The sequence below is a fragment of the Dama dama genome, chromosome 11 (assembly GCF_033118175.1).
Source record: "Dama dama isolate Ldn47 chromosome 11, ASM3311817v1, whole genome shotgun sequence".
NCBI classification, from domain to species: Eukaryota; Metazoa; Chordata; class Mammalia; order Artiodactyla; family Cervidae; genus Dama; species Dama dama.
In genome coordinates this window covers 94,916,066-94,924,316 of record NC_083691.1, presented here as the reverse complement: position 1 = coordinate 94,924,316, position 8,251 = coordinate 94,916,066, and the positions used below count along the sequence as shown (strand labels likewise).

The 8,251-nt window shown below is 39.5% G+C and overlaps 1 non-coding gene across 1 annotated transcript; it reads right to left on the bottom strand.

Moving 5' to 3' along the window:
• Positions 1-6,217: 6,217 nt before the first annotated feature.
• LOC133065663 (U6 spliceosomal RNA) lies at positions 6,218-6,324 on the bottom strand. The gene has a single exon (XR_009694934.1). It is a non-coding gene; the product is annotated as a U6 spliceosomal RNA (small nuclear RNA).
• Between the last annotated feature and the right edge of the window lie 1,927 nt (positions 6,325-8,251).

Below are 8,251 nucleotides of genomic sequence, written 5' to 3'. Positions count from 1 at the left end.
TGAGAACGCGCTGTGATGAGCGAAGTTACAGAGATAGGAGGTAATTGTGCCTGGGGATGTGAGAGAAGTTCCAGAGGTGGCGTTTCGTCTGGGTTTTGAAGTATGGGCTGGCGTTTGGAAGAGGACGAAGGTGCAGGGGGCACTTTAAGTAGAAGCAGAGACGAGGGACCTGAGGGGTCAGGGGACAGTTAAGACCTAGAGTATGGTGGAGGGTCTGTGGGGTGGGGGAGGGCTGAGTGTGAGTGTGCCTCAGTGTGGCTGAATCAAGGACCGTTTGGCCAAGGACTCTGGATTTTTATCCAAACTAAGCAGAAATAATCAACATTTTAAAATCAGGTCAGTGATATGTGATTTTTTTTTTTTTTTAATTACTGAGAATGTAAAAGGTGGAGGGAGTGAGGAGGAACTGGCTGCAGTTGGGGGGTGGGGGAATGCTCGGAAAGGAAGCTTGTTAGGTGTCCAGGTGAGAGGTCACCAGGTAGAAGATGAAGGCAGCATCATTAGGATATAGAGAGAAGAGGCAGGAATCTAGGGGTGTCTCTTGAGTTGAACTGGCTTGAGTTGGAGCTGCTAATATGGATTGTAAGGAGCCGGTTGGGGGCAATTTAAAATGCCCTGAACTTTGTAGGACTTGGTACTGTGCCTGGCAAACAAGAGACTCAATTGATGCTAATAGTTTCTGTGGCTCCTAGGCTCCCAGGTAGAAACCCAGCTGTAATACAAGAGGTGGAATGTGTTTGGAGAGTGAGTGGGGAGGCAGGGGGCTGACTTGTTTCTTTGTTCATCACTATAGTCAGTAACTTATAATAACCTATAATGAAAATAATCTCAAAAATAATGTATGTGTACATGTATAACTAAATTACCTTGCTGTGCATCTGAAACATTGTTAAGTCAGGTATACTTAAAATATATATATTAAGAAAAAACTTTTTTGCATTGCCATTTCTGTTCTCTATCAGAGATTGACACAATGGGTAGGGTTTTCTTTCAAAACACACTCAATCATCAGAAATATTTTGAGAATTAGTAGAAATCATATATTGTGAGGCTAAGGCTATCTAAGTCACTTGTAGTGACTCACAAAAGCAGAGAAACAAAAAGTAGAAACGGGTAATTTTTACACTACATAATAGATTCTGAAGCATTGAAAAAAAATTTTTTCCCCTAAATTATTGAATTTGTTTTAAAAAAACTGTCCATATCATGGGTACAAATATAGCATAAATATTGCATGTACCAAAAAGCCACTAAACCCAACGAGAAAGAGCAACACCCCCTGAATACCTGTAGACTGATTTAATTGAGAGCTTCCCTGATGGCTCAGATGGTAAAGAATCCGCCTGCCAATGCGGGAGGCCTGGGTTTGATCCCTGGGCTGGGAAGATATCTTTTATTTATTTTTTATTTCCTTCCCATTTAAGGCACCACAGAGTACTGAGTAGTGTTCCCTGTGCTATACAGTAGGTTTTCATTAATTATTAATTTTATACATAGTATCAACAGTGTATATATGTCAATCCCAATTTCCCAATTCATCCCTCCCCTTCTTCCCCACTTGGCATCCATCTGTTTGTCCTCTACATCTGTGTCTCTATTTTTTGCTTTGCAAGTAAGTTCATCTATACCATTTTTTCTAGATTCCACATATGGAACTTAACTTGTGGTCCTTATGTATTTAAAATATTCATACATTATCTACTTAAAATTTGAGGAAGAATCTATTAAACATACTAAAATTTCTAACACATGCTTTATTTTCTCTTTGAGAATCTTTTTTTTTTTTTTCTCTTTGAGAATCTTGAAATGCAGCCTCCTACAAGTTTTGAAGGATTTTTCTCTTAAAGGCTTCTGGCAGTTATTCTGGGAAGAAGTTAGCGCTTCTTCTCACAGGGGGTTTCCTTTGTGGCTCAGAAGGTAAAGAGTCTGCCTGCAATGCAGGAGACCCAGGTTTGATCCCTGGGTTGGGAAGATCCCCTGGAGAAGGGAATGGCATATTCTTACCTGGAGAATTCCATGGACAGAGGAGCCTAGTGGTCACAAAGAGTTGGACACGACTGAATGACTTTCACTTTTTCTTTTCACAGGATGCAAATGACTCTTTCTCTGGCATTTCTAGTTTGAAGAAAAGTCTGTTGATCTAAAAGAAGTTCAGTTCAGTTCAAATCAATAAGGTGTTCTTTCTTGTTTTCTTTTATTGAAAGCATTGCAACAGTCCCCAATGAAGGAGCTCTGCCATTGCTTACATGAAGATCTAATAAATTTTGTGCACTTTTGAGGTTTTTAATTGCTTGAAAAGTGAAAGTGTGTCCAACTCTCTGCAACCCAATGAACTGTAGCCTGCCAGGCCCATTTGTCCATGGAATTTTCCAGGCAAGAATACTGGAGAGGGTTGTCATTTCCTCCTCCAGGGGATCTTCCTGACCCAGGGATTGAACCCACATCTCCTGCATTGGTAGGCGGATTCTTTACCACCAAGTCACCTGGGAAGCCCTTAATTGCCTAAGCTACTTAGTTATCCATGCCTAAATCTTTCTTGGATAAAGGTTTTTATTTCTTTAGAAATTTAATGTGATTTTTTTTTCAGTTCACCAATGTAAAAATATTTCTGTAAGTCTTTCAATGAAAACTTATCATCTACTTGTGCTGTCTTCACGCTAATTTTCAGAAGCAATGATCATCAACAGTTTTAGGAATTTCTTACTGTCTTTATCTCCATATTTTTAACATAGTTTGTTTCTTTATTTTTTATACTGTATCTCCTTGATGTTTATATTTTGATATGATTCAATGACTTCCTATTATGTTACTTGTAATTAGACTAATATTAAGTAATTCTGCAATTTTTACAAATATTGTGTATGGCTAAGCTACAAAGTATGCAACAATTGGGTTTTATTTCTTTTACAGTATTTTTACTTTTTCTCTTTAAAATAATTTTAGTTGTCTTTGTAGTTAATAATTTTTTTGTGTATGTGAAGAGGTATATATTATGCATACCGCTTTTTATAGATTGTTACTGTTATTTTAGTGAATGTCCACATCTAGAAATTAAACATGCTATTTTTATTTATTATAATTCAATATAAATTAGTATTTCTATCATCTTCCAAACAAAGCAAAGGCTTAAAACTCACTGAATTTAATTATACTTCTCCTATGTATCAATTCATGAAATTTTTTAATAATTTATTTTAATTGGAGGCTGATTACTTTACAATATTGTAGTGGTTTTTGCCATACATTCACATCAGTCAGTCATGGGTGTACATGTGTTCCCCATCCTGACCCTCCCTCCCACCTCCTTCCCCATCCCATCCCTCGTGGTCTTCCCCTGCTCCGGCCCTGAACACCCTGTTTCATGCATCGAACCTGGACTGGCAATCTATTTCACATATGGTAATATACATCAATTCAGTTCAGTTCAGTTGCTCAGTTGTGTCCGACTCTTTGTGACCCCATTGAACCGCAGCACACCAGGCCTCCCTGTCCATCACCAACTCCCGGAGTCCATCCAAACCCACGTCCATCGAGTCAATGATGCCATCCAACCATCTTATCCTCTGTCGTCTCCTTCTCCTCCTACCCTCAATCTTTCCCAGCATCAGGGTCTTGTCCTTTTTTTTTTTTTAATTATTATTTTTTTATTAGTTGGAGGCTAATTACTTCACAACATTTCAGTGGGTTTTGTCATACATTGATATGAATCAGCCATAGATTTACACGATTTACACGTATTCCCTATCCTGATCCCCCCTCCCACCTCCCTCTCTACCCGATTCCTCTGGGTCTTCCCAGTGCACCAGGCCCAAGCACTTGTCTCATGCATCCAACCTGGGCTGGTGATCTGTTTCACCATAGATAGTATACATGCTATTCTTTTGAAACATCCCACCCTCACCTTCTCCCACAGAGTTCAAAAGTCTGTTCTGTATTTCTGTGTCTCTTTTTCTGTTTTGCATATAGGGTTATCGTTACCATCTTTCTAAATCCCATATATATGTGTTAGTATGCTGTAATGTTCTTTATCTTTCTGGCTTACTTCACTCTGTATAATGGGCTCCAGTTTCATCCATCTCATTAGGACTGATTCAAATGAATTCTTTTTAACGGCTGAGTAATATTCCATGGTGTATATGTACCACAGCTTCCATATCCATTCATCTGCTGATGGGCATCTAGGTTGCTTCCATGTCCTGGCTATTATAAACAGTGCTGCGATGAACATTGGGGTGCACGTGTCTCTTTCAGATCTGGTTTCCTCAGTGTGTATGCCCAGAAGTGGGATTGCGCCACAGTCATCAAGACAGTATAGTACCATACTGCGGTACTCAAAGACAGAACTATAGATCAATGGAACAGAATAGAAAGCCCAGAGATAAATCCACGAACCTATGGACACCTTATCTTTGACAAAGGAGGCAAGGATATACAATGGAAAAAAGACAACCTCTAAAGTGGTGCTGGGAAAACTGGTCAACCACTTGTAAAAGAATGAAACTAGAACAGTTTCTAACACCATACACAAAAATAAACTCAAAATGGATTAAAGATCTAAATGTAAGACCAGAAACTATAAAACTCCTGGAGGAGAACATAGGCAAAACACTCTCCGACATAAATCACAGCAAGATCCTCTATGACCCACCTCCCAGAATATTGGAAATAAAAGCAAAACTAAACAAATGGGACCTAATGAAACTTAAAAGCTTTTGCACAACAAAGGAAACTATAAGTAAGGTGAAAAGACAGCCCTCAGATTGGGAGAAAATAATAGCAAATGAAGAAACAGACAAAGGATTAATCTCAAAAATATACAAGCAACTCCTGCAGCTCAATTCCAGAAAAATAAATGACCCAATCAAAAAATGGGCCAAAGAACTAAACAGACATTTCTCCAAAGAAGACATACAGATGGCTAACAAACACATGAAAAGATGCTCAACATCACTCATTATTAGAGAAATGCAAATCAAAACCACAATGAGGTACCATTACACGCCAGTCAGGATGGCTGCTATCCAAACGTCTACAAGCAATAAATGCTGGAGAGGGTGTGGAGAAAAGGGAACCCTCTTACACTGTTGGTGGGTCTTTTCAAATGAGTCAGCTCTTTGCATCAGGTGGCCAAAGTATTGGAGTTTCAGCTTCAACATCAGTTCCTTCCCAATGAACACCCAGGACTGATCTCCTTTAGGATGGACTGGTTGATCTCCTTGCAGTCTAAGGGACTCTCAAGAGTCTTCTCCAACACCGCAGTTCAAAAGCATCATTCTTTGGCACTCAGCTTTCTTTATAGTCCAACTCTCGCATCCATACATGACCCCTGGAAAAACCATAGCCTTGACTAGACGGACCTTTGTTGGCAAAGTAATGTCTCTGCTTTTTAATATGCTGTCTAGGTTGGTCATAACTTTCCTTCTAAGGAGTAAGCATCTTTTAATTTCATGGCTGCAGTCACCATTTGCAGTGGTTTTGGAGCCCAGAAAAATAAAGTAATATACATGTTTCAGTGCTATTCTCTCAAATCGTCCCGCTCTCCTCTTCTCCCACAGAGTCCAAAAGTCTGTTCTTTACATCTGTATCTCTTTTGCTGTCTCACATACAGGGTCATTGTTACCATCTTTCTAAATTCCATATATATGTGTTAATATACTGTATTGGTGTTTTTCTTTCTGACTTACTTCATTCTGTATAATAGGCTCCAGTTTCATCCACCTCATTAGGACTGATTCAAATGCTTTCTTTTTAATAGCTGAGTAATATTCCATTGTGTGTATGTACCACAACTTTCTTACCCATTCATCTGCCAGTGGGCATCTAGGTTGCTTCTGTGTCCTAGCTATTGTAAACAGTGCTGTGATGAACATTGGGGTACATGTGTCTCTCTCAATTCTGGTTTCCTCCGTGTGTATGCCCAGCAGTGGGATTGCTAGATCGTATGGCAGTTCTGTTTCCAGTTTTTTAAGGAATCTCCACACTGTTCTCCATAGCGGCTGTACTAGTTTGCATTCCCACCAGCAGTGTAAGAGGGTTCCTTTGTCTCTGCACCCTCTCCAGCATTTATTGTTGGTAGACTTTTTGATAACAGCCATTCTGACCTGTGTGAGATGGTACCTCATTGTGGTTTTGATTTGCATTTCTCTGATAATGAGTGATGTTGAGCATCTTTTCATGTGTTTGTTAGCCACCTGTATGTCTTCTTTGGAGAAATGTCAACAATATGGAATGCTTCATGAATTTGCATATCATCCTTGTGCAGGGGCCATGCTAATCTTCTCTGTATCATTCCAGTTTTAGTATATGTGCTGCTGAAGCGAGCACTGAATAATTCCCTTTCAATTCAATGGTTATATCCTTGGAAGGACTCAGATTTGGGGCTGGTGGCTTTGTGAGCCTCTAGTTCTCTGTGTAGAATAAAGTGTCCCTTGCTCCCACCTAACCCCGCCTAACCACAATATAAAGCTTGGTAAACAGAGAATGGATTATATTTCTGATTCTTCTTATTCCCTCAGGGAAGTGTCTTTTGTGTTTAGTTCAGTTCAGTTGCTCAGTCCTGTCCAACTCTTTGCGACCCCATGAATCGCAGCACGCCAGGCCTCCCTGTCCATCACCAGCTCCCGGAGTTTACTCAAACTCATGTCCATTGAGTCGGTGATGCCATCCAACCATCTCATCCTCTGTCATCCCCTTCTCCTCCTGCCCCCAATCCCTCCCAGCATCAGAGTCTTTTCCAATGAGTCAACTCTTGGCATGAGGTGGCCAAAGTATTGGAGTTTCCGCTTCAGCATCAGTCCTTCCAATGAACACCCAGGACTGATCCCCTTTAGGATGGACTGGTTGGATCTCCTTGCAGTCCAAGGGACTCTCAAGAGTCTTCTCCAGCACCACAGTTCAAAAGCATCCATTTTTCAGCCCTCAGCTTTCTTTATAGTCCAAATGTCGCATCCATACATGACCCCTGGAAAAACCATAGCCTTGACTAGACGGACCTTTGTTGGCAAAGTAATGTCTCTGCTTTTTAGTATGCTATCTGGTTTGGTCTTTTGTGTAGTATAACCTAAATGGACTTTCCCTGTGGTCCCACCTGTAGACAGTCACACATACCATTGGATCTACTAAGTCTGCAGAGAGCCCAGTGATTTCTCAAGTCCATCCTGGGAATGTGAGACCTGGATCTACTTACTCTGTAAGGTTATTAGGTTTCTAAATATATTTCTAAGGTATTTTATATATTAATATTACAAACATCTATAATATTTTAAAATATGTTGAATCTTGTGGTACAACTGAAATATATATATATATAAAATACCACTAAAACATTTTAAGATGCTGTCAAAAATACATGTAAAACATTTTCAGAAATGTTAGCAGGGTAAATTTTGTACTGACACAGGTAGTTAATACCAAAAGCCGCTGCCAATTTCTCTCATTCACAGAATAGTCTTTTTTGTTGAACGAGTAAAACACATCCTCTAAGACAATTATTACAAAATGACAATTATATAGGAGAGGGAAAAGTATTGGAGCTGTTTCATGGACTGGATCCAGTTCCAAAAGCTGGACTTTATTTTATTTTATTGAAACTGAATATAGAGTCTTTATATGAGCCTTTTAGAAAATTTCTCAAGGGAAATAATAAATGACCAATAAAAGCAGAAATGCTGTTTTTAGAAGAGATGATCTCAGTTTCCTGATGAATAGTTCTTATATATTTATATCCCTGTGAAACGAAAGTGAAGTGAAAGTGTTAGTTGCTCAGTTGCATCCAACTCTTCGTCACCCCAGGCTGTAGCTCACCAGGCTCCTCCATCCATGGAATACTGGAGTGGATTCTCCATTTCCTTTTTCAGGGGATCTTCCCAAACCAGGGATTGAACCCAGGTCCCCTGCATTGCAGGCAGATTCTTTACCATATGAGCCACCAGGGAAGCCCATATCCTATGTAAATATATTTATTCATTATTTCTTTGATACTTTAGTGATGGAGTTGATATGACCTGTTAGAAAATCTGACTCTAAGAGATCCTGAGAAAAATCACCAATGGTCAAGAGGAGGACTGTGCCTTGCCCTCACTAAGGAGCTTCTTCAGATAGCTGTTTCCTTTTGTTTCCTACCAAACTTAAGAATTGCAGAGGGTCAGTTCTTATATCTGTGCGATCAAAACAAGTTAAACGAATAAATTCTTAACATAATTTTTTTCAAGTACTATTTCAGAGACTATAAGGATTAGTCTTTATGCTGCTG